This window comes from Giraffa tippelskirchi, chromosome Y (assembly GCF_054371585.1).
Source record: "Giraffa tippelskirchi isolate mGirTip1 chromosome Y, T2T-mGirTip1v1.2.pri, whole genome shotgun sequence".
NCBI classification, from domain to species: Eukaryota; Metazoa; Chordata; class Mammalia; order Artiodactyla; family Giraffidae; genus Giraffa; species Giraffa tippelskirchi.
The window spans coordinates 18,594,346-18,621,206 of NC_137290.1; positions in this window are offsets into that span (position 1 = coordinate 18,594,346).

Consider the following 26,861-nt stretch of genomic DNA (forward strand, 5'->3'; position numbering starts at 1 on the left):
ATTGGTATTCAGTGCTTTGGCCACTGGGAGGCTGTCTGGTTCCTTGGGGTACATGCTCTGTAGGTTTCCTGTCCAAGCAAAGGATTCCTGTTAATGACCAGAGGGACTTTGGCTAAGTCTTTCTCAAAGTGCTTACTGAACTCTAACTGTGAAACAAGGTACTTGCAGCGATTCTGTTTAGCCAGTGGGTCATCGACTAACAGGTGGGCAACTCCAGGCCAAGGGGTGGGTCATGTTGGCCTCAGTCCCTCAGAGGCCTTGACAAGTTTCTCAAATGTGAGCAAGCCCACATTTGAGTAACCCAAGGAGTCTGATACTTGAAGTTGCACATGCTGAAGAAGTGGCCTAAGCATATAAAGCAAGAATATGCCCATTCATGGGGAGGCCCTTGGCATGACAGCCTGGGATGGTCACCTAGAACTCACTGACCTGGAGACCCTGCAGGTCAGCCTGAGTCGCGTCTACTTTCTGTTTTGTTTTTTCATGTGTTGGCTTCCGTCGTAGGTGAAGCTCCATCATCCACAACAGTGGGCAGCCAGTCTCCCCCCAAAATGCTGGTCCTCACCCACTCATCCTCCCAAACTTCCACGGCTGGGGTCACGCCCACCAACGGCACCGTCTGCACAGTCATGGCCCAGCAACCACCACCACCAGCAGCAGCAGCAGCAGCATGAGAAACCCAGTGAAAAAGCAGAGACCAGTTTTACCAAAGGAGACTGCCCTGGCCATGCAGCAGGTTGTGTGGAACTCATCAAGTAAGTTTCAAACGTCCTCCCAAAAGAGGCACATGCAGAAGATGCAGCACCAGCAGAAGCAGCAGCAAAGCTAGCAGCAGCAGCCTCAGTCTTCCAAGAGGACGACATATCAGAACAGACAGGCTGTGAAATGTACCGAGCCTCCCTACTCTGCACTCCATGGCAACAGCTCTTTTTTTGCCACATGGACAGGAGAAAAATAGTCCTTGATTTATTTGTTTACTTCCCCTTGGTTGCCTGGCCATTGTATCCTAGAGGTCTGACACGTTCCATTTGGCATTATTTTTAAAAATTAATTTGCAGCTTGCTGTTTTACTTTCCTTTTTTCTTTTCTCATTTTACAAACAGTGCATACATGTCTTCTTAGAACGAAGTGAAATGGATGCCTAGACACACAAAAATCTACAGTCTTGATTGAATGCATATTTCATTCTCCACCCTTTCTCAGAGGTATTGTTAACCATAAGGTCTTTTTCTCATTCACGTATGCATATGTATTTTTCTGTAAGTTGGCTTAAAGCTCAACATTCAGAAAACTAAGATCATGCCATCTGCTCGCATCACTTCTTGGCAAATGGATGGGGAAAGAGTGGAAACAGTGGCTGACTTAAATTTTCTGGGCTCCAAAATCACTGCAGATGCTGTTTGCAGACATGAAATTAAAAGATGCTTACTCCTTTTTGAGTTTATTTTTGTGTATGGTGTTAGGAAGTGTTCTAGTTTCATTCTTTTACAAGTGGTTGACCAGCTTTCCCAGCACCTTGAAAGGAAAGTTATGACCAAGCTTGACAGCATATTAAAAAACAGAGACATCACTTTGTCAACAGAGGTCAGTCTAGTTAAGGCTATGGTTTCTTCAGTGGGCGTGTGTGGATGTGAGAATTGGGATAACAAGAGGGCTGAGAACAGAAGAATTTAAGCTTTTGAGCTGTAGTGTTGGAAAAGACGCTTAAGAGGCCCTTGGACTGCAGGAGATCCGACCAGCCCATGCTAAAGAGATCAGTCCTGGGCGTACATTGGAAGGACTGATGCTGAAGCTGAAAGTCCAATACTTTGGCCACTGGATGCAAAGAGCTGACTCATTTGCAAAGACCCTAGTGCTGGGAAGGATTGAAGGCAGGAGAAGAAGGGGACGGCAGAGGATGAGATGGTTGGATGGCATCACCGACTCAAAGAACATGGGTTTGGGTGGACTTCGGGAGTTGGTGATGGACAGGGAGGACTGGCGTGCTGCAGTTCACGGAGTCGCAGAGCGCTGGACATGACTGAGGGGCTGAATGGAACTGAAGTGTCTTATGTGTGAACCTTCAAGTTGGGAATTTTGAAAGACATGAATGTTTGCATGTTTAATTCTGTAAGTTAGTTCACCTCCCTGGCGTACATTGTCACCCGCACACATCCTCTACAAGTCGTTGTGCTTTGTGTGCTTTACTGTACAGAGTGCAGTATTACAGTATCTTTATTTCAAGCCCAGGATGTCCATAAGAAAGCATAAAAGCAGCAGTGATGTACCTGGTATTGTACTATCTAGCTGATTGTGTTAGTTGGTTGCTTAGGCTAACTTTGTTGGACTTCTACAAAGAAATTGGACTTAGGAACATGCTCTAGGAATGGAACCTGTTCATAAGTAGGTCACTCACTGTACTATTTATTTTGAAAATCTGGTCTTTTTGACTTTAAATGGCTTTTACTGGAGCATCTCTTAGAAAAGATGGACCACTGGTATTTGTTTTTTATTTGTTTGTTGTTTTTTTAAGCAGAATTTCTCATGAATTTGAATTAACCAACTGACAACCATCTGGGGGAGGCGAGCAGAGACCAGGCTTCCCGCTCTTTGACTCAACACATGACATTAACCCTATCGTGATAGCTGGAGCTTCCAAGCCCTATTGACAGCAAACGCCCAGATGCACTTTATAAGTCTTTCTGTCTCCATACAGATCCACAGGCTGAGGATTGAGATACAAAGGGGAAACCAGAATTGAAAGAGACACGTATACCTCAGTGTTCATTGCAGCCCTGTTCATAATAGCCAGGATATGGAAGCAATCTAGATGTCAATGAGTAGACAAATGGATAGGAAAGCTGTGGTACATATACACAATGGAATATTACTCAGCCATTAAAAAGAATACATTTACCTCAAGATTGCTTTGGCTATTCGAGGTTTCTTATATTTCCATACAAACTATGAGATGATTTGTTCTAGTTCTGTGAACAATACCATTGGTAGCTTGATAGGGATTGCATTGAATCTATAGATTGCTTTGGGTAGTATACTCATTTTCACTATATTAATTCTTCCAATCCATGACCACGGTATATTTCTCCATCTGTTTGTGTCCTCTTTGATTTCTTTCATCAGTGTTTTATAGTTTTCTATATGTAAGTCTTTTGTTTCTTTAGGTAGATATATTCCTAAGTATTTTATTCTTTTTGTTGCAATGGTGAATGGTATTGTTTCCTTAATTTCTCTTTCTGTTTTCTCATTATTGGAGTATAGGAATGCAAAGGATTTCTGTGTGTTAATTTTATATCCTGCAACTTTACTATATTCATTGATTAACTCTAGTAATTTTCTAGTAGAATCTTTATGGTTTTCTATGTAGAGGATCATGTCATCTGCAAACAGTGAGAGTTTTACTTCTTCTTTTCCTATCTGTATTCCTTTTATTTCTTTTCCTGCTCTGATTGCTGTGGCCAAAACTTCCAAAACTATGTTGAATAGTAGTGGTGAAAGTGGGCATCCTTGCCTTGTTCCTGACTTTAGGGGAAATGCTTTCAGTTTTTCACCATTGAGGATAATGTTTGCTTAATGGAACTGGAGGAATCAACCTGCCTGACTTCAGACTGTACTACAAAGCCACAGTCATCACGACAGTATGGTACTGGCACAAAGATAGAAATATAGATCAATGGAACAAAATAGAAAGCCCAGAGATAAACCCACGCACATATGGACACCTTATCTTCGACAAAGGAGGCAAGAACATACAATGGAGAAAAGACAATCTCTTTAACAAGTGGTGCTGGGAAAACTGGTCAACCACTTGTAAAAGAATGAAACTAGAACACTTCCTAACACCGTACACAAAAATAAACTCAAAAAGGATTAAAGATCTAAACGTAAGACCAGAAACTATAAAACTCCTAGAGGAAAACATAGGCAAAACACTCTCCGACATAAATCACAGCAGGATCCTCCATGACCCACCTCCCAGAATATTGGAAATAAAAGCAAAAATAAACAAATGGGACCTAATTAAAATGAAAAGCTTTTGCACAACAAAGGAAACTATAAGCAAGGTGAAAAGACAGCCTTCAGAATGGGAGAAAATAATAGCAAACGAAGCAACAGACAAACAATTAGTCTCAAAAATATACAAGCAACTTCTGCAGCTGAATTCCAGAAAAATAAATGACCCAATCAAAAAATGGGCCAAAGAACTAAACAGACATTTCTCCAAAGAAGACATACAGATGGCTAACAAACACATGAAAAGATGCTCAACATTACTCACTATTAGAGAAATGCAAATCAAGACCACAATGAGGTATCATTTCACACCAGTCAGAATGGCTGCTATCCAAAAGTCTACAAGCAATAAATGCTGGAGAGGGTGTGGAGAAAAGGGAACCCTCTTGCACTGTTGGTGGGAATGCAAACTAGTACAGCCACTATGGAGAACAGTGTGGAGATTCCTTAAAAAACTGGGAATAGAACTGCCATATGACCCAGCAATCCCACTGCTGGGCATATACACCGAGGAAACCAGAATTGAAAGAGACGCGTGTACCCCAATGTTCATCGCAGCACTGTTTACAATAGCCAGGACATGGAAACAACCTCGATGTCCATCAGCAGACGAATGGATAAGGAAGCTGTGGTACATGTACACAATGGAATATTACTCGGCCATTAAAAAAAATACATTTGAATCGGTTCTACTGAGATGGATGAAACTGGAGCCCATTATACAGAGTGAAGTAAGCCAGAAAGAAAAACAACAATACAGTATACTAATGCATATATATGGAATTTGAAAGATGGTAACGATAACCCTATATGCAAGACAGAATAAGAGACACAGATGCATAGAACAATTTTATGGACTCTGAGGGAGAAGGTGAGGGTGGGACGTTCTGGGAGAATAGCATTGAAACATGTATATTATCATATGTGAAACAGAACACCATTCCATGTTCGATGCATGTGACAAGGGCTCAGGGCCGGGGCAATGGGATGACCCAGAGGGATGGGATGGGGAGTGAGGTGGGTGGGGGGTCCAGGAAGGGGAACACATGTAAACCCATGGCTGATTCATGTCAATGTATGGCAAAAACTATTACAATATTGTAAAGTAATTAGCCCCCAACTAAAATAAATAAATTTATTAAAAAACAACAACAACAAAAAAACATTTAAATCAGGTCTAATGAGGTGAATGAAACTGGAGCCTATTATACAGAGTAAAGTAAGCCAGAAATAAAAACACAAATACAGCATACTAATGCATATATATATATATATATATATATATATATATATATATGTATATATATATATATGATTCAGAAAGATGGTAATGATAACCCTAAATGCGAGACAGACAGGGAAAGAGACACAAAGGTATAGAAGAGTATTTTAGACTCTTTGGGAGAGGGAAAGTGTGGGATGATTTGGGAGAATGGAATTGAAACATGTATATCATTGCATGCAAAATGAATCACCAGTCCATTTTTGATGCATGAGACAGGGTGCTCGGGGCTGGTGCACTGGGATGACCCAGAGGGATGGGATGGGAAGTGAGGTGTGGGGTGGGTTCAGGATGAGGAACACATGTACACCCGTGGCAGATTCATCTCTATGTATGTCAAAACCACTACAATATTGGAAAGTTATTAGCCTCCAAATAAAATAAATAAATTTATATTTAAAAAAATTAAAAAATATAATCATGGAGAATTTGAATGAGGAATAAATATATAACTGCATGGGGGGGGGATATCCAGTGGCTGCACCAAAAGGAGCTCTTGGACATGAAATGCAACTTGGGTAAGTGCTGCTGACCTGGCCTCCACTGACAAAGGTTTGGATAGGAACTTCTTGGCATGTCTAGAGTTAGGCCCAAATGTGCACTCAGTCAAAAGTAGTCCAGGCCGCCTTACCAATCTTAGGGAGAACACAGCATCTTAGGGAGTCTAACCTGGAGAAACCAGGTATGAAGCAGGAGCTGGCAGAAACCCGTTTTCCTCTCTTCCAAATACCAACATCAGCAACAAATTCATGACAACAACTGTGGTAGCTTCTCCTGCTTGTGAGCTCTGACCTGTTGTAAAACTGAGAGAAATCTCAGTAGCCTGAGCAGTTTGATCATTGTCCTGTCAGCCCAATGATCAGTCCTGATGCCCTGTCTGGAAGATTAGATCTGCTGCCACTAAACACATCAGAAAAGAAATATATCCAAGTTGTAGCCCCAGCTCTGCTCATCTTAGCTGTGTGCCTCAGTTTCCTCATCTGTGAAATGGGTATTGTAGGAGTATACACCTCCTTAAGGTTGGAGTAAGGATTAAAAGAGTTCACATTTATAAAGTGTTTACAACAGTGCCTACAGATCATAGGTACTCTGTATTTGATAGAGAAAAAAGCTTATACAAAGGATAAATTTCAAAGTGAATTGAGTGGACATTTTTCAGAGGTTTTATGTGAGTACTTCCTACAGAATCACCGCAGGGCCCCATTTTCAGTATCCTCAGGACCTGACGTTCATGATCATGCTTACATTCGTGGTCAGCGTGGTGGATGCCCATTTTACAGATGAAGACATTGGAGCTCAGGGAAGCTGGGTGATTCTCTGCACGGGCTCATATGACCAGGGCATCCCCGACCCAAGGTTTCACACCTGTTAGGATTCACCTTCTGACCTGGTGTGAATGAACCCATGGCTTGGGATGGGCGATGAAGTTAGTATCCTCTCCCCTCCCCTCCTCTGGCAGAGTTGAAAAAGGCAGAGATGCGGCAGAGCCTAGAACAGGAGCAGGACCAGCTCATTGCTGAGGTGAAGAAGCAACTGGAGCTGGAGAAGCAGCAGGCAGTGGCCGAGACCAGGAGGAAGCTGTGTTGTACCAACTGCAAGAAGGAGGATGTTTTCTACTGCTGTGGAATATCAGCTACTCTGACTACCCCTGCCAGAAGGCCCACTGGCCCGAGCACATGAAGTCTTGCACCCAGTCAGGTGGGACTAAGAGTGTCCCCTGGACCCGACTGTGGTGGACGGGTCCTTGGCTCCTCCTGGATCACAGGGCGCTTGCCACGCTCACTCACCACAAATGACTCCTACATACACGAGAGTAGCAGGCAGACACATAGCCGAGTCTCCAGGCACCATTGTCTCCACCCTCCAGTTTACTTGGATGCATTCACTTGTGTGAATGGAGCTTGTAATGACAGCCCAGATGACTTTAGCTTCATGTGGTTTGCTGTGGTTCCCTGCTTGGGGCAATATTTGTCTCTGCCCCAAGCAATGTGGTCATCCCTGGTAGCTAAGGTGGTAAAGAAACTGCCTGCAATGCAGGAGACCTGGATTTGATCCCTGGGTCGAGAACATCCCTTGAAGAACGAAATGGCAACACACTCCAGTATTCTTGCCTGGAGAAGGCCACAGACAGAGGAGTCTGGCAGGCTTCATTTCTTGGGGTTGCAAAGCATCGGAAATGTGAGTGACTAAGCAGACACACACACACACACACACACAAATCAAACACATCTTCTACCCCATTCTGCAATGCACAATGTACAATATACTAGACAGCCCCCACCATGGAGCCCATCTTGGACTCAAGGCTATAACAATCACTAGTGCTTATGTGAAGGACAAAGTGCTGCTTTGGAACTAATCTGCCTTTTAAATCTCTTTCCAAAACACAGCAAGCAGATCCCAGGCCAAGAAACTCTAGCTGGAGACACCACCTAGTAAGACGTGATTAATAATATGTATTAGTAATATTTTATACTTAGTGCTCATTTATGGCCAATACTAGATTTCTGTGTTTAGAAGAAGTCTCCACTTCAAAGAATATATTTAAACACAAATAACATAAATAATGTGACAAGGAAATGTGTCAGTGGATTGCTAAATTTTTCAAGGGTGGTAGATAAATGACCCAAGTTTGAGACGCTTAGGCAGGGGTTCGTAAGCTTTTTTTAAGAAGGTCTAGAGAATAAACGTTTTAGGATTTGTGGTCCATGTGGTCTGTGAAAACCTTTCAACTATGCTGTAACAGGGTGATAGCAAGTGCATGGGGGTGCACACTCGTCTAAAAAAGGAAATTATGAAATTGGAACAGTCGTACTATTTGCTTCACGAACATGCTTATATCTCCAGAATGATTTCATAAAACTGATGGTGACTGCAGCCATGAAATTAAAAGACACTTACTCTTTGGAAGGAAGGTTATGGTCAACCTAGATAGCATATTTAAAAGCAGAGACATTACTTTGCCAACAAAAGTCCGTCTAATCAAGGCTATGGTTTTTGCAGTGGTCATGTATGGATGTGAGAGTTGGATGGTGAAGAAAGCTGAGTGCCACAGAATTGATGCTTTTGAACTGTGGTGTTGGAGAAGACTCTTGAGAGTCCCTTGGACTGCAAGGAGATCCAATCAATCCATCCTAAAAGAGATGAATCCTGGGTGTTCATTGGAAGGTCTGATGTTGTAGCTGAAACTCCAATACTTTGGCCACCTCATGCGAAGTGTTGACTCATTGGAAAAGACCCTAATGCTGGGTAGGATTGGGGGCGGGAGGAGAAGGGGACGACAGAGGATGAGATGGTTGTATGGCATCACCTACTCGATAAACATGGGTTTGGGTGGACTCCGGGAGTTGGTGATGGACAGGGAGGCCTGGCGTGCTGCAATTCATGGGGTCGCAGAGAGTCAGACACGAATGAGCGACTTTCAGTTCAGTCAATCTGTCATGTCCCACTCTTTGCGACCCCTAGAACGGCACCACACCAGGACTCCCTGTCGTTCAGCAACTCCCAGAGTTTCCCCAAACTCTGCTGGATGGTGGTGATGCCATCCTCATCTCCTGTTGTCCCCTTCTCCTCCTGCTCCCAGTTATTCCAGCGTTAGGGTCTTTTCTGGTGAGTCAACCGTTAGTATCAGGTGGCCAAAGAATTGGAGTTTCAGCTACAACATCAATAATTTCATTGAACACCCAGGGCTGATTTTTAGGATGGACTGGTTGGATCTCCTTGCAGTCCAAGGGACTCTCAAGAGTCTTCTCCAGCACTACAGTTCTGAAGCATCAATTCTTCGGGGCTCAGGTTTCTTCACAGTCCAACTCTCCCATTCATTCCTGACTACTGGAAAAACCATAGCCTTGACTAGATGGACTTTGGTTGGCAAAGTAATGTCTCTGCTTTTTAATATGCTATCTAGGTTGGTCCTAAATTTCCTTCCAAGGAATAAGTGTCTTTTAATTTCATGGCTGCAATCACCATCTTCAGTAATTTTGGAGCTCCACAAAAAAAAAAAAAAAGTTTGACACTGTTTCCCCATCCATTTCCTATGAAGTGATGGGACCAGTTGCCGTGATCTTAATTTTCTGAACGTTGAGCTTTCAGTCAACCATTTCACTCTTCTCTCTCACTCTTAAAAATGAACATATCTTCAAACACAGTCTGGAATTCCTGTGTCTGGGAAGGCTTCGATCCAGCTATTCAGGGACCACACTGTAACCTGGGTGGAGCTGGTTGGCATGTCTTAACACATGGTGGTTTGCACAGAGCAGGGTTCCCTGCAGTCCTGGGAACTACTATGCTCAGCGTATATGTGACTTCTGTCCCCCTCTGCACTCAACTACCACCCCTCAGCAGGAAGTAGACCCCGATGTGAACACGGAAACACTAAATAAGTTATCCCAGGGCACTTCCTCCGAAACTCAGGCAGCCCCCCTGTAAACCAGCGCCTTGAAAGCGAAGGGGACGCCAGCTGAGAAATGCAAGGACAGTGGCTCGGTGAGTATCCATCGCACACACCTAGGGCCAAACAGAATCTCAGAGCAGCCCCCTCCCAATACCATGGTGATTCCCATGATGTGGGAAGTTGTCTGTCTTTAGGCTGCATGTAGAGGACAAGTGTTGTCTAGTAGAACCTTCTGTGATGATGGGAATGTTCTACATCCCCTTTGCCCATTGTGAAAACCTGCGACCAGCCTCATATGGCACTTGAACAATGAACACTTGAACTGGGGCTAGTGTGACCAAAACCTGGATTTCAGGTTAATTTAATGATAATGAATGTAGATACAATAGCCATGGGTGGCTGGTGATTGCCATATTGGACACAGACATCAAATTTCTGATTTTCCCAGGGGGTGCCATATTGATTGCATGCAGATGTTATTTTACAGGACACATTGGTCATTTTTTACATTTGTAGTCATTATGATTTTAATTCGTGTGTATCAGGGAAAAACATCAATTCATCCCAGAAGTCAAACCTCTTTGACTTTATTGATATCATTGCCTTGGAAGAGGTTATTGTGGAATAAAAGTGAATTGATATAATATGATTTAGTATATAGGTAGCCTTCTCTATCCATGGATTTCTCATGTGTACATGCAAACAACCAAAATTCCACCTCTGTTTGGTTGAATACATGAATGTGGAACCGCTGGATACAAAGGCACAGTTGTATTCATCCTTCTAGGCCATTTTATATAAGGAACTTGCACGTCCTTGGATTTTAGTATCCTTGAGGGGTCCTGGAACCATTCCACCTTGGGTACTGGGGGATGGCTGTACATCCTTTGGGGATAGGATAGAAATCCAGAAAGTAGAATAGGTCAGAGAGGGGGGAGTTGACAAACAGTGTTCTTGAAGCTGAGGCTCTAGCATTGAGCAAGGGGCCTCCCTAGTTCTGTGTCCAGGGAGATGGAGCAGAAAAGGGCACAGGGCTTAGGCCACACTGACTGGCCTGGCCTTCCCTCCCTGAGCATGCCAGGCAGAGGGCGTTAAGGTGTTGTCGGGGCCATGATGAGCACCCCTATGGATCCCCGGGCTTCCCTGGGGCGGGGTACTGGGGAGGCCCTGTTTAAAACAGTGCCTTGGCTCCATCTGTCTTTTTCTGTGTTTCTAGATCCTTGACCTCTCTGGGTCCAAGGAAATACCCTCTCCTTTCTCTTATGCTCCAAGCTAGACTCTGGTACATGGCCCCCTGATGGTTGTATGTACTCTCATGTTCCGCAGGGGCAGGGGAGCCGTCTCCTCCAGGGGAGTCTGAAGGGTTCAGGGAAGTGGTTTGCAAACTGTGGTTCCTTAGGGATCTTTGAGGGAACCCTGGGCTGGTCAGTAGAGGTGAAGGATGGCTTAGCAAGCAGCTTTGAGGCATTTCTCCAAGTTGAGAATTTACCTTATTTGTGTCAGTTTTTTTTTTTTTTTTTTTTTTTTGCTGTGTTTTGTTTTGTTTTTTTCAGTTCTGAATCAAAGACAGAGAGAGTTTCTATTGCTGAACTGAGGTGGGGCAGAAGATACATTTGGTTTGGACAGTTCTTCTGCCCTCAGAAATGACCATAGTAAATTAAACTGTGTGAACTTGTCCCTGAGGTCCCAGCATCCACATTCCGTGGAGTCCTTCAGAGGAGAAAAGCATTTCTACGGAAGTGATCTTTCTGTAGAAATATTTCTTATCGAGGAATAACCTGGCAGGCTGTTTTGGGTAGATTATCTGGCACTAACTTTTCTAGTTCTCTTCTGTGGAGTTTGAGCTGTGTTCTTTAGGCTTTCCCCTGCAACCTCTCAAGTAAGTTTTAGGGCATTCTAAAATGGTTCATCCTCAGTGAGAACAGTTCTGCTTCTTTCAGGGTCCTTCAGCTCCAGGGTCTTTCTCTCTCCCAGATCATTGTCTTCAGCTGAAAACCAAACTTTTGTTTGTTAGTTAGTTTCTGCATATTGAGTACTTAGAGCAAGAAATGATGTATCTTGTTAGAGTGGCTGGAGGTTTCCCAGTGGCACTGGAAGCGGGGTTTAGATCCAGGAGACATGATGAGAGAGTGGCATGAGCTGATTTTCAGGGGAATATGAAGATGAATAGGCATGGAAGTATGACTGAACCGCCTGTCAATTTCCTTCTCACTCTCACTCGGGTCTTGTGACTGCATCTGGAGGACACGTTGAGTTTGGAGCTGAGGTGTCTTCCTCATCCCTTCTTCTAGCTTCTCTTTTTTAACAATGGCAGAGGAGACTTGAGACTTCAACAGCAGCACAGCACCCACCTCGAGTTTTCTGCTACAGTTGGGTTTTCGTTATGTTGATTTGTAGAGTTGCCGTCTGTGTAGGGCAGGTATTCTGATTTCCTGCTTTTGGTGTTGATAGAAGAGTTTTTGTTTGACTTAAGTGGAAAGTGAGTTTAGAAACATTAGCTGAGCCATAAGTAGGGGGACTTTGGATGTGTCAAAGCCGTGGAGGTGGTTGGTCGGTGGAAGGGTTCAAGTTGGGAAAACACTGCTGCAGGCAGGGAGCCCTGTTGGGGATTTGGAGCAGCACAGTGGTGTCATCCACATGGGAAGAGGAGGATTGGTGATGCTGTGGGGTACAGAATCTGGTGTGACAAGGAGGCTTGCATGTACAAACGTGGTTGGGAGATACAGCATCTGGCAGTTGTGAGGTGAATGAGGTGTTTCCTGGCCTAGGGGTTGGTGGACCACCAGTTTTTATCAGAACTGCTGTTGTCAGATGAAAGCAGCCAGAGATGGCACATAAAGAGACGTTCCTGTGCTGCAGTGAACTTGCACTTGGGAAAGCAGGCATTGGGCTGGATTTTGCTGTGGACCATCATTGGTTGACCACCTGACCTGAAGCACCCTAGTGTGTGAGGGGATGAAAAGGGAGGGTGGAGAGAAGAGGTAAGGGTCTAGAGATGCTGGTGAGTTGGTGCAGAGGCTGGAGTAGGAGAAGAACATCTCAGGGAGCCTGATGACTAGAGGGGACAGAGGGAAGGAGCCTCAATTGTCAGCATTTATTAGGGAGTGTTTCAGGATTATTCTAGAGTGTGAGCTTAGCTGGAGGTTCCTGGATGCCTGATCAGGACTGTGAGCTCACGCCTGTTCATTTCCCCCTTTTTTTCCACTCCGCAGCCTTCTGGCTGAAGGCTTGTGTCAAAGCAGACAGACCAGCTCATTTTCTCATTCCTCATATGCCTGACGACTTCTGTATGTGCTCACTGCTTGCTGATAGTGTAGGTGGAAGCTGGAGGAAAGCTGAGCGTTACAAACATGGAGGTTCCTGTGCTCTTTATCAACCTCTGGAACCAGGCTGGTTAAGATGAGGGTCTAGTTGAGAGAAAGAAAGGTTAAACAGGAGTTAGGAACTTCCTTTGGGTGTCCATACCACTCTCCTGTTCACTTGTCTCTTCATCTTAAGATTTTAAAGTGATGCATGCATATCGAGTTGACCCTTGAACAACATGGGTTTAGATTATGCAGTCCAAATCTGAGCGGAATTACGTTCCTGTAATGAATGAATTTCTACACAATCTGTAGCTGGTTGAATCTGTGGATGTGGCTATGGAGGGCTGGCCATGAGATTAAGTTTCCATGCAATCTGGTGTCCATGGTGGGTCGTGGGATGAATCCCCTGTACCATCCCTGATACGACGGGATGTGTGTAGTCAGAGAAAGTAAAATCACATAGGGAAAAACAATTCCTTGCCCCAGTCTTCATGGCTATTTTTTGCATCCTGTACTTATTTATAGATAACTTATTTCCTCATATTGCTGTTTCTTGACTTTATCTAGACGTTGTGTGTTGACTTGTGACTTTTGAAGATGAGAATTGGGGTCACTTATCACCTCTCTTCTCCCCTCTCTCCAAGACCACTCTGTCACTGTTTGACGTGCTCTGTAGGCTTCCTTGCTCCAGTACAACACTTATTCCTTAGTCCTTGTTCTCCCAGCTGGAGGAAACTGTCCCTGGACCCCTCTCTTGGTGCACATTTATTCCCTCACCTCTCCTCCACTGTCATTTTCAGACTTTTCCATTTTCCTGCTCTGAGTTCCCATCACCAAGGTGGAGAGATCTTGTGCATTCTATTCTATAACTGCAGATGGTCCACCTCAGTTCCGGCTGTTGGCTGAGTCATAAACGTTGCCAGATGACCATCTGTGTGTCCATCATTATGGTCGTGCTGTTGGTCTCAGAGTCAACTAGTGCACTGTGATTACATTTCCATCTCTGTATAGCCTTACTTTTCCCTGGGTGTTTTTTCTCCCCGCTCACCACTCGCATATCTTCAACCATTTCCCTGCCAAATTCTTTGCCATAAGGGTTGTTTTCTTGAGACACTTCATGGCGCACATTTTGGGCTCTTCCATTTCAAATAAGTATGTGTCTGAGTCCTACCATCATGGCTGAGGTATGGTCCAGTACAATCTCACCTGTGGCTCCTTCCTCATCCCTTGTCACTCCATGTACCTCCATCACACTCTCTTTCCTGATCTCTCATCAGCCTTGGCAGTAGATTCATGATTATACTTAGCCTAAATAATCTAGGTTCCTTTGATGGAGCCTTGCCACCTAAGTGTGGTGGAGCCAGCGCCTACAGTTTCCCTGGATGAACTAAGCTCTTGGCAGAGTGGTTCTGAAGGAAATTTGCTTTCAAACTTCTGGGAATTTATGGCTTTTACATCATGGTATGCCTTATTTCCACCTGTAATCTCGTTCAGCGTCCAGTGATCTTAGTTCATGGTTTAATATACATTTGTAAAAGCCTTAGTCTTCTATGACTGCCTCAATTTGGAAAATGGCAACACTGACTCAGAAGCTCTCCAGTTCTAAGATCAGTAGCCTGTTGGACAGCAGGATAGAGAGCTGGTGGGTTTGTACGGACTTGAGCTCTCTTCCAGACTCTAGCTCTCCGCCAGTCTCTGACGTTGCCTTGCTGTATCTTCAGTTAGCAACAGGTGTGACAAACCACCTGCCTCTGCCCCCAAACATCACAGAGCACCAGCCTCACACAAACTACCCAGTGCAGAAGTGGAAGTATGAACCAACTTCATGACAGCCAACGGGGATCTTTTCCCAGCAGGCAGTGTGCTCGTCTCCTGAGTGAATGTGTGTGTGTGTGTGTGTTTTCTTTGTGAGCATGTATGTTTCTGAGTGATGGGTCTTGGCTTTGCCTGGTTTCTTCCTCACTGTGCTCCTGATGGCCATTGGAAACAGCAGGAGGATATGAGAGAGAGAGGATGGATGGTCTGGCTTCTCTCTCTCTCTCCTGCTTTTATTTTATTTATTTATTTATTTATTTTTTGACCATGCTAACCAGCTCATGAGATCTTAGTTCCCCAAGCAGAGATTGAACCTGTACCCTTGGCAGTGAAAGCACGAGGTCCTAACCACCGAACTGCCAGGGAATTCCCGATCTGGCTTCTTGAAGGGGCTTCATCCTTGCTATTTTCATGGTGAGTGCTGAAGTAACACCCATTTCCTCTGCAGTGATTGGCTGAATCAGCCAGCGTGCCCTGTCCTGTCCATGGGAGAGGTCAGGCTCTGCACTTACTCAGGTGGCCTGGCTCTGGGATGTGGCTCCTGTGCTAAGTAAGCCTAGCCCCGCTGCCTAGCTGTTCTCTGCCTTCAGCAGAGCTGGGGAGATTCGATGTGACTTGAGTACATTGTTGTCAGAGTTTCCGTGTCGTGATGACCAGCTCAATCACCGACTTTCCAGAGGACTAACAATGTAGGTGTCACGAGTAGGGAAGAATGTCTAAGAAGGGGTGGATTTGGACTCAAGAACCCTAAGATAGCTCCACCCTGGAACCCAGCTCTGCCCACCACAATAGCGCTCCCTTTGGGTCATAGATACAAGTGACGAGAATGTGTTCTCTCCTGAGTGAATATGTGACTTGGGAGATCCTTATCACTGTCTTTGCTGCTTCTCTTCTCAAACCAGAGCTCAGAACCACACACATTCTGCCTATCACTAGGCGATGATAAGAGTACTTACCCTTCTAGGTGATGATCTGGTCCCTTGCTCCCCCACTCTGATTCTGTCTCTAAGCTTGATAGTCGACCTCTTGTGTTCATATATTATCATCCCACCTCAAGAAGTTAAAAAAAAAAAAAAAGTTTTGTCCCAATCTGTCTGAACTTGGTAAACGATCTAATATATGATGAGATCTCAGTGATGTGCTGGTGGGTCTCTCAGAGTGGGCCATCCCACTGAGCCTGCAGGCTGGGTGTCTCCCCGCTGGACAGACACCTCATTTGGCTCTTCCTTCAGTGTCCTCATGTCTTACTCATCCACGATGTAGCTCCTTATGGTGCACGTGTCCTTGAAACTCCCTTAGCCCTTACTGTGGTTCTTTCATCCTCTGTTGACCCATTAGCTTGTCCATACTCGGAGCCAGTTGGGGTTAACCGTTAAGCCCAGGTGGGCTTAACCATTCTGGTCTTCACTCTTTTTCCTTTGGCTGGTTGAGGTATAAGTCTGCTTTCAAGTTGTGTATACAGTGATGAAAGAAACTCCGTTAACAGGATTAAGTAGACTGAACACCAAATCTCAGTGCCTTTCTTGGTGCCCAAGGTTAAATATAACAAGAGCTTGGGGTTCTTTGTGTCTACACATGCAGTAAGAGTGTCTGGTCCCAATTACTGCATAAGAAACCCCTTTCTCGATACGTTAATACGTTTCCCCCCTCATCTTTATTTTTTCTGAGCACAAAGCCCTTCTGTTTTTCCAACCAGCTCTTGTTAAATCCTTAAAGACCCAAAAATCCAGATCAGTAAACAGTGGCAGGATTTCCCCCCTGTGTGTTGGAGAGTTGGGAGGGGAAGGTGGCTTCCTGGGGAAGCAGGTGCAGATCAAGTAGAAGGGGGTGGGCAGGAATGGCCAGGGATGGGCAGGAAAGCTAAATCTCCCTTTCCCCTTGGCTTTCCCCCTCCAAGACCATTCCCAGAGCTGTAAATCCCCTTGCTGGAGCGGCAGTGAGGAGAAGCGAGGCTCAGCCCGCTCTGAGCAGAACACTCGTACCAGTTCAAGGAGCCTCATCCTGAAAGAGTCCCACCTGGACACCTTCTGTGCCTAGGGACATGCTAGGACACACACCACCCACTCCATAGAGGGAAAAAATCCAGACACCAGGGAAACCAGAAATGGCAAAGAAACATGAGACAGGAGGACTGCCACCCTCTGACTTGGCCTCTGCAACTGGCATGGAGGGCAGGGCACATTATATCATGTCTGGCATTACCCTTCACTGTGGAATGTTCCACCCACATGAAATCTTTGCTTTAGATGTAAATAATATACAATTTGTGACTGTCATCAAGCCTAGAGTACCTTCCCCTTTTCACACTTGTACTAACTTTAACTTCTTTAAAAGAGAGAGAGAGAGAGAGAGAGAGAGAGAGAAAGAGAAAAGCAAAACAAAACAAAACAAAAGACACACACAACAACAAAAAGACTGTTTGGATGCTGGAGAAAGGATGGTCACCCAGCCAGTCTGTCACAGGGGTACAGAGAGGGGACAGGGGTTGCTTTACGGTGCACAGCTCCTTCTCTGTGACACCCTGTGAGCTGTTTCCATTTTATGTCTGTACACAGCACATTGGGATCAGGAATTTCCAGCACGGAGTTTAGTGCTGCTATGGACACATCACATGCACCCACTGGCCCATTTCAAGTGCTATGTTACCATGTTTTAAAAGGGAAGCTCTCTGGACCAGACGAGCACATAGATGTGCTCATTAATCTGATGTGATTTCCATGATGACTCTACTCCAATAAAAGGGACAAAAGAAAAAAAGGAAAAACCCATATCTTTGTTTACAGATGATTAACTAGAAACAACCCCGCTCACCGCAGTTTGCAGAAGAGAAGACCGTAGAAAGCATTCAAGTCCGAAGCTCCAAAACAGAGATTTTCTTTGCTTTGTGGTTCCTTTAAAGACACTCACACCTTCTTGGTAAGAGATGGCCATGCTTCATAGAAGTGAAAAGTCAAAGGCGAGACACACTCGGAGGACATTTGAGCCTGAGATGAAGCATGTAGGTAATATTTATACGATGGAATTTTAGGTTTATATGTCAATATGAAACAAAAGCAGTTTGAGGGGAAACAGGACACCACTCTGCCGTTATACTCTGTATGCTATAGTACCATTTTGTATGTATGTTCAAGAAGCATTGAACAAAGCAAAAAGGTGATGTATGTATAGGATAAAAATTAATTGTACGGTTTCATTTCAGTACATTTTGTTGTACACTTTAATCTTGCTTCCTTTCTCTTCATTATTGATAAGAGGATGTGAACTGTATAGTTTCCAGCTAGTTACTCATAATAAAAAGAAATAAAAAAGAGGGTACTAGAGGAAAACAAGAAAGAACATTTGTCAATTGCAGTTGTCAAAAGAAACAAAAACCTAGCCTTATTTGTGAAGCATAATTGCTTTTCGCATACGGAAGTATTTTTTTCACAATTTCTTTGTATAACATTTGTATGAAACTTAAATATCTTCTCTGATGAGGGTGTTTCTTTGTGACTGAACCAGTAGATTCACGAGGTATGTTCTTATGGGTTCTCCCCACCCCCTAATTTTTTCAGAATCTTCACCTTTTTTAAATGAAGCTGTTTTGGAAAAAATATGCCTTGCTCTTCCTCGAACTGACAGTTTTCCATTTGGTCAGGATGGATGTATCAGGTTTGGGCCAAAGACGGAGACGGGGTCACATGAGGTCAGGAAGGTTTCTCTCCACATTATAAATAAATGTCCCCACTTGCAGCTTTCCTGGGAAGTTCAGTTCTAGAGAATTTACTGACAGAGATGGAGACAGAAGGGAAATCTGGGGTCAGTCTCAGAAGAACACTGGCAGGGAATGAATTTGCCTTTCAGTAGCCAAGATGGCAACCTGAGCTACAAGGAGCTCTGCGGGCAACGTGTGACCTTGACTCTGCCCAGGCACATCCTGGTCATTTCATCTTCATGGGTCACATAAGTATTTTTTTTTCCCATCATTTAAACATGGGAACACTCCTCAGCTCCATGGCTAGACAAAAGCAGGGCATGTTTGGCCCCTCAAGCCATCCCTGGCTGGTGTTGTGAAAGGAATGGAATGGAACTGGTTTAGAGAAGACCTTACAAGAGCTTCCTTATTCTTCTCTCGGGGTATGGGAGCCTGCCACGTGGAAGGTGGCAGTGTGTGTCACAACTCCCAGTTGATGGATATTCAGGTTGTCTGCTGATACCAGCCATGGCCAGCAGACCAGCCTTGTGTGCAAGTCATCAGCTAGGTGAGGGACCTATGGAATTCATCTCAGGAGGTTACATCCGGGGCTCGGGGACTGGCCAGGACTTGGAGGTTCCAGACAGGGAAGCAGGACCTTCTGCCTCTTACTTTAGTCTGAGTGGGCTGTTTTCAGGGCTCAGTGGCTCAGAGTCTAGAAATGAGGAGGAGAGGGAGGCCACCAACTGTCTGCCGTGGTCCTTTCTCCTTTCTCTGAGCAATGGCTAAGCACAGGGCAGGATGGGCCCCACCACCTACCCCCTTCTACCACTGCCCCGACCTGCACAGTTGGCCTGGTAGGTCTCCTGCTGCTGCTAAGTCCCTTCAGCTGTGCCTGAGTCTGTGGGACCCCATCGATGGCAGCCCACCAGGCTCCCCTGTCCCTGGAAATCTCCAGACAAGAACACTGACGTGGGTTGCCATTTCCTTCTCCAATGCATGAAAGCGAAAAGTGAACATGAAGTTGCCCAGTCGTGTCTGACTCTTCACGACTCCATGGACTGCAGCCTACCAGGCTCCTCCATCCATGGGATCTTCCAGACAAGAGCACTGGATTGGGTTGCCATTGTCTTCTCCATTGGTGGGTCTAGAGATGACCTTTAATGCAGCCAGGCACTATCGCCACCTAATGGTCGTCATGGAGAACTGCAGCCCTTAGAGCGGAAGCTAGACCCAGGAGGGCACCGGTGGAGGGTCATTCATGAAACAGTTGTGTGCTGAGCATCTGTGGGGAACCAAGCACTGAGGACACAGGCTCTGCCTTCATCCATCTGACATTCTCACTGGGAAGCAGATCTGTATATGATAGAATCTTAGGTGGGACAGAATCAAATATGTAGCATATGGAAGGGAAGTAGTTGGTGTGATTGGGGATGGCCTCTTGTAGAACTGGCCTTTGAACTGAAACCTTTATGTGGGAACTGAGCACGATGTCTTCAGCAGTGATTTAGTAGTGCCGGCTGAATGTTAGAAGTGCCTGGCAAGTATTAAAACAACAATAAATGTTCAGGTGCCACCCTCTTTCCCCAAGTAACGATATCTGACTCTCTCAGGTGGGGTTGGGGCATTCATAAGTTCTTCAGGTGATTCTGCTGGGCAGCTAGATCTCAGAGCCTGTACCTTTATTGGAAGAACACCCAAGGTAGAAGGGAGAGCAACTAAAAAAACCTGAGGGGGCTTCTGGATCTTCTCAGAATAGGAGAAAGTTGAGGGGGCCAGAATGAGGGATTCAGCATTGGAGATGGAGCTGATGAGATCAGAGAATGAAAAGAAATCAAGGGGTATGGGGGCTGAATTATGATCAGAAGGAACTGGGAAGCCAGGTTGGTTGACATTTTAAAACGGATTTATTGAGATAGCATTTAAAGTGTATAATTGCTTTGGGTATTTCACATTTTTTTTTAAATATGGTAAATGAGATGTAACAAAATTTGTCCTTTTCATCATTTTTTAAGTGTGTTAGTCAAGGTTGGGGTTTAAACATGTAAATCAGCAGGAAAGGAACATGATAAATGTGCACCAAACCAAGCAAAAGAGGAGGAGATAGAGAGTCTTCCGGAAAAAGAATTCAGAATAAGGAGGTTAAAAAAGATCCAAGATCTGGAAGACAAAATGGAGTTACAGATAAATAGCCTGCAGACAAGGATTGAGATGATGGTGAATCATTGAACAGGGACCTAGATGGGAAAAAAAAAGAGCCAATCAATAATGGATAATGGAATATATGAGATCAAAAACTCTCTGGAGGGAAAGAAAAGTAGAATAACAGAGGCAGAAGATAGGATAACTGAGGTAGAATTGAATGGTAGAAATAAATGAAGCAGAGAGGAAAATAGAAAAAAAAAGAATTAAAAGAATAGAGAACAACCTCAGAAACCTCTGGGACAATGTTAAAGGCCCCAACATTTGAATCAGAGGAGTCCCAGAAGGAGAAGAGAAAAAGAAATGCCATGAGAAAATACTTGAGAAGATAATAGTTGAAAAATTCCCTAAAAAGGGAAAGGAAATAGTCACCCACATGCAAGAAACCCAGAAAGTCCCAGGCTGGATAAACATAAAGTGAAACACCCCAAGACACATATTAATCAAATTAACAAAGATCAAACACAAAGAACAAATATTAAAAGCAGCCAGGGAAAAACAACACATTACACTCAAAGGGATTCTCATAAGAATAACAGCTGATCTTTCAACAGAAACTCTTCAGGCCAGAAGGGAATTGCAGGACATGCTTCCAGTGATGAAAGAGAAAAACTTTCAACCCAGATTACTGTACCCTGCAAGGATCACATTCAAATATGAAGGAGAAATCAAAAGCTTTACAGACAAGTAAAAGCGGAGAGAATTCAGCACCACCAAACTAGCTCTTCAACAAATACTAAAGATCTTCTCTAGGCAGGAAAAACAGAATGGCTGCATAAACCTGAACCGAAAATAGTAAAGCAAATGGCAACAGGATCATACCTGTCAATAATTACCTTACATGTAAATGGGTTGAATGCCACAATCAAAAGACAGAGTCTAGCTGCATGGATACAAAAACAAGACCGCTACTTATGTTGTCTACAAAAGGCCCACCTCAAAACATGGGACACATACAGACTGAAAGTGAAAGGTTGGGGGGAAAAAAAACAGAAGAAAGCAGGGGTAGCAATACTCATATCATATAAAATGCACTTTAAAATAAAGCCTGTGGAAGAGACAAAGAAATACACTATATAATGATCAAAACATCAAACCGAGAAGAAAATGTAATGATTAAAAATACATAAACACCCAACATAAGAGAACAGCAATATGTAAGGAAAATGCTAACAAGCATGAAAGGGAAGATTAACAATCACACAATAATAGTGGAAGATTTTAATACCACACTCACACCTATGGATGGATCAAGTAAACAGAAAATCAACAAGGAAACACAAACTTTAAATGATACATTAGAACAGAGAAACATAATTGATATCTATACTAATTTTACACCGAACAATGAATTTCACATTTTTTCTCAAGTACACATGGAAACTTCTCCAGAAGAGATCACATCCTTGGCCATAAGTCCAGGCTTGATAAATTCAAAAAACCTTGAAATCATTCCAGGCATATTTTCTGATCACAATGCAGTAAGACTAGATGTCAACTGCAGGAGAAAAACTGTTAAAAATTCAAACATATGGAGGCTGAATGTCACGCTGGTAAATAACCAACAAATCACAGAGGAAATCAAAAAGACATCAAAACATGCATGGAAGCAATTGAAAATGAAAACACAACAAGCCAAAACCTATGCGGCATTGTAAAATCACTGCTAAGGCGAAGGTTCAGAGCAAAACAGCCTTACCTCAAGAAACAAGAAAAAAGTTAAACAAATAACCTAACCCTCTGCCTAAAGCAACTAGAAAAGTAAGAAATGAAGAACCCCAGGGTTAATAGAAGCAAAGAAATCATAAAATAGGGCACAAATAAATGTAAAAGAAACAAAAAAGACTAGAGCAAAAATCAACAAAGCTAAAAGCTGATTCTTTGAGAAGATAAATAAAATTGACAAACCATTAGCCGGACTCATCAAGAGGCAAAGGGAGAAGAATCTAATCAACAAATTAAAAATGAAAATGGAGAGACCACAACAGACAACACAGAAATACAAATGATTATAAGAGACTACTATCAGTAATTATATGCCAATAAAATGGACAACTTGGAAGAAGTGGACAAATTCTTAGAAAAGTACAACTTTCGAAAACGGAGTCAGAAAGAAACAGAAAATCTTTACAGACCCACCACAAGCACGGAAATGGAAAGTGTAATCAGTAATCTTCCAGCAAACAGAAGCCCAGGACCAGACGGCTTCACAGCTGGATTATACCAAAAATTGAGAGAAGAGCTAATATCTATAGTACTCAAACTCTTCCAGTTGCAGAGGAATGCAGACTTCCAAACTCATTCTATGAAGCCACCATTACCCTACTACCAACGCCAGACAAAGATGCCACAAAAAAAGAGATAACTACAGGCCAATATCACTGATGAACATAGACGCAAAATCCTTAACAAAATTCTAGCAAGCAGAATCCAACAGCATATTAAAACGATCATATATCATGACCAAGTGGGCTTTATCCCAGGGATACAAGGGTTCTTCAATATCTACAAATCAATCAACATAATACACCACATTAGCAAATTGAAAGATAAAAAAACATATGGTTATCACAATAGCTGCAGAGAAAGTCTTGAACGAAATTCAACATCCATTTATCATCAAAACACTCCAGAAAGCAGGCATAGAAAGAACATACCTAAACATAATTAAAGCTATATATGGCAAACCCACAGCAAACATTATCCTCAATGATGAAAAATTGAAAGCATTGCCCCGAAAGTCAGGATCAAGATAAGGATGTGCACTCTCACCACTACTATTCAACATAGTTTTGGAAGTTTTGGCCAAGAGGGATCAGAGCAGAAAAACAAATACAAGGAATCCGGATTGGAAAAGAAAAAGTAAAACTCTCACCGTTTGCAGATGCCATGATCCTCTACATAGAAAACCCGAAACACTCCACCAGAAAATTACTAGAGCTAATCAACGAATATAGTAAAGTTGCAGGATACAAAATGAACACGCAGAAATCCCTTGCATTCCTGTACACTAACAAGGAGAAAACTGAAAGAAATATTAAAGAAACAATTCCATTCACCATTGCACCGAAAAGAATAAAATAGTGAGGACTATATTTACCTAGAGAAAGAAAAGTCCTACATATAGAAAACTAGAAAACACTGGTGAAAGAAATCAAACAGGACACAAAGAGATGGAGAAATAGACCATGTACATGCATTGAAAGAATCAATATACTGAAAATAGCTATACTACCCAAAGCAAACTATAGATTCAATGCAATCCCTATCAAGCTACCGACGGTATTTTTCAGGGAACTAGAAGAAATACTTTCACAATTTGTATGGAATTACAAAAAACCTCTAATAGTCAAAGCAATCTTGAGAAAGAAGAATGGACCTGGAGGAAATGCCCTGCCTGATTTCAGGCTATACTACAAAGCTACAGTCATCGAGACAGCGTGGTCCTGGCACACACACAAAAAAGATATATAGATAAATGAATCAAAATAGCAAGCCCAGAGATAAATGCACGCACCTATGGATACTTTATCTTTGACAGAGGAGGCAAGAATGTCCAATGAAGACAAGACAATCCCTTTAACAAGCATGCCGGGAAAACTGGTCAACCACTTGTTAAAGAATGAAACTAGAACACTTTCTAACACCGTACTCAAAAATAAATTCAAAATAGATTAAAGATCTAAACGTAAGACCACAAACTATAAAACTCCTAGAGGAAAACACAGGCAAAATACTTTCTGACAGAAATCACAGCAGGATCCTCTATGACCCATATCCCAGAGTAATGGAAATAGAAGCAAAAATACACAAATGGGACCTCATTAAACTTAAAAGCTTTTGCCCAAAGAAGGAAACTCTAAGCAAGGGGAAAAGATGGCTTTCACAATGGGCGAAAATAATAGCAAACAAAGCAACTGACAATGAATAAATCTCAAAACTATACAAGCAATGCCTGCAGCTCAATTCCAGAAAAATAAGCGAGCCATTCAAAAAATGGGCTAAAGAACTAAACAGACATTTCTCCAAAGAAGACATACAGATGGCTAACAAACACATGAAAAGATGCTCAAATCACTCATTATCAGGCAAATGCAAATCAAAACCATAATGAGGTACCATCTCACACCAGGCAGAAAGGCTGCTATCCAAACGTCTACAAACAATAAATCCTGGAGAGGGTGTGGAGAAAAGGGAACCCTCTTACACTGTTGTTGGGAATACAAACTAGCAGAGCTACTATGGAGAACAGTGTGGAGATTCCTTAAAAAAAAAACTGGAAATGGAACAGCCATATGTAACAGCAGTCCTACTCCTGGACGTAAGCCCCAAGGGAACCAGAACTGAAAGAGACACATGTGCCCCAATGTTCATCGCAGCACTGTTTATAATAGCCAGGACACGGAAGCAACCCAGATGTCCATCAGCAGAAGAATGGATAAGAAAGCTGTGGTATATATAGACAATGGAATATTACTCATATATCCAAAAGAATGCATTTGAATCAGTGTTAACGAGGTGGATGAAACTGGACCCTATTATACAGAGTGAAGTAAGCCAGAAAGAAAAGCACCAATAACACACACACACACACACACACACACACACACACACACACACATACCTATGCCATATGTATATATATATATATGGGCTTCAGAAAGATGGTAATGATAACCCTATATGCAAGACAGGAAAAGAGATACAGATGTATAGAACAGTGTTTTGGACTCTGTGAGAGAAGGCAAGTGTGGGGTGGATTCGGAGAATAGTGTTGAAACATGTATATTTCCATATATGAAACAGACCTCCAGTCCAAGTCCGATGCATGAGATAGAGTGTTCAGGGCTGTGGCACTGGGGTGACCCTGAGGGATAGGATTGGATGGGTGAGGGGTTCAGGATGGGAAACACATGCACAACCGTGGCTGATTCATGTCAATGTGTGGCAAAACCACTACAATATTGTAGACTAATTAGCCTCCAATTAAAATAAATAAATTAAAAAAAGAAAGAAAACTAAAAAATTCAAAACGAAAAACATGTAACTGTTTTCTAAACTGCAGTGTTCACAGACCATCTTCATCTTGGACTACATGAGGACACCACCTCTATTATTACTGATTTTTTTTTTAATCCAGCAAAAGAAAGGTGACTCTCATTCCTTCTAGCATCACTGGTGTGGGTGTATCCCACGTGCTGAGCTGTGTGGTTGAGAGATTGCTCCGTACAGGAATCTTTGGTCTCCATGACAACCCGAGGAGGCAAGTACTAATCATAGTCCACTGTCAAGATGAGGAAAGTGATATGCTCCATGTCACACAACAGGTCAGTCAGCACAGCCTGGATTCAAATGGGTCTACCCGACTCACAACCCAGGTCAGTGACCCCCTCAGAGGGACACTGGCCCAGAGTCTGTGGCACTATAATAATTTGACAAAATGCCTCTCCCTGACTCCACTGCCCATGGGGTTGGACATTGTTCCTTACTTAGTCTAGTTTTGCAAAGAGGCTTGATGGTTAAATGAAGTTAGAGGGGTGTCAGCTTTCTACTTGAAAAGAATAAAATCCATTACAGGTAACTTTGAGCAGGAAAGAAACTTATTAAGAATATTAAGTGACACAGATTTCTGGGAGGGAAGGCTGGAGAGGCAGCCATGACAATGTAGAAATTAATTGCAGGATCTTCTGTCACTCATTGGAAAAGACCCTGACGTTGGGAAAGATTGAGGGCAGGAGAAGAAGGGCATGGCAGAGGATAAGAAGGTGGGTTGGCATCGTCAACTCAATGGACATGGGTTTGGGTGGACTTTGGGAGTTGGTGTTGGACAGGGAGGCCTGGCATGCTGCAGTTCATGGGGTCGCAGAGAGTCGGACTCGACTGAGTGACTGAACTGAACTGAACTGTCACTACCACTGGCTTCAGACACAGCGGCTGTCACTAGTGAGATGGCTTATGTCTCTTGCACCTCTGCTAGATTGAATTCCATGCATCAGAATCCACTTGCATTGCTTTCACCTGTAGGTGTATCCATTGGTTAAGCCTGCATTCCATGTGGCTGTAGTAATTGAGTCTTAGGTGCCATCTGGATGTATTTGATTGGCTGAGCCTGGGTACCATCTAGGTGCATCTAATTGATTGAGCCTATATCACATGGTTACATTCTGACTGCAAAGGAGG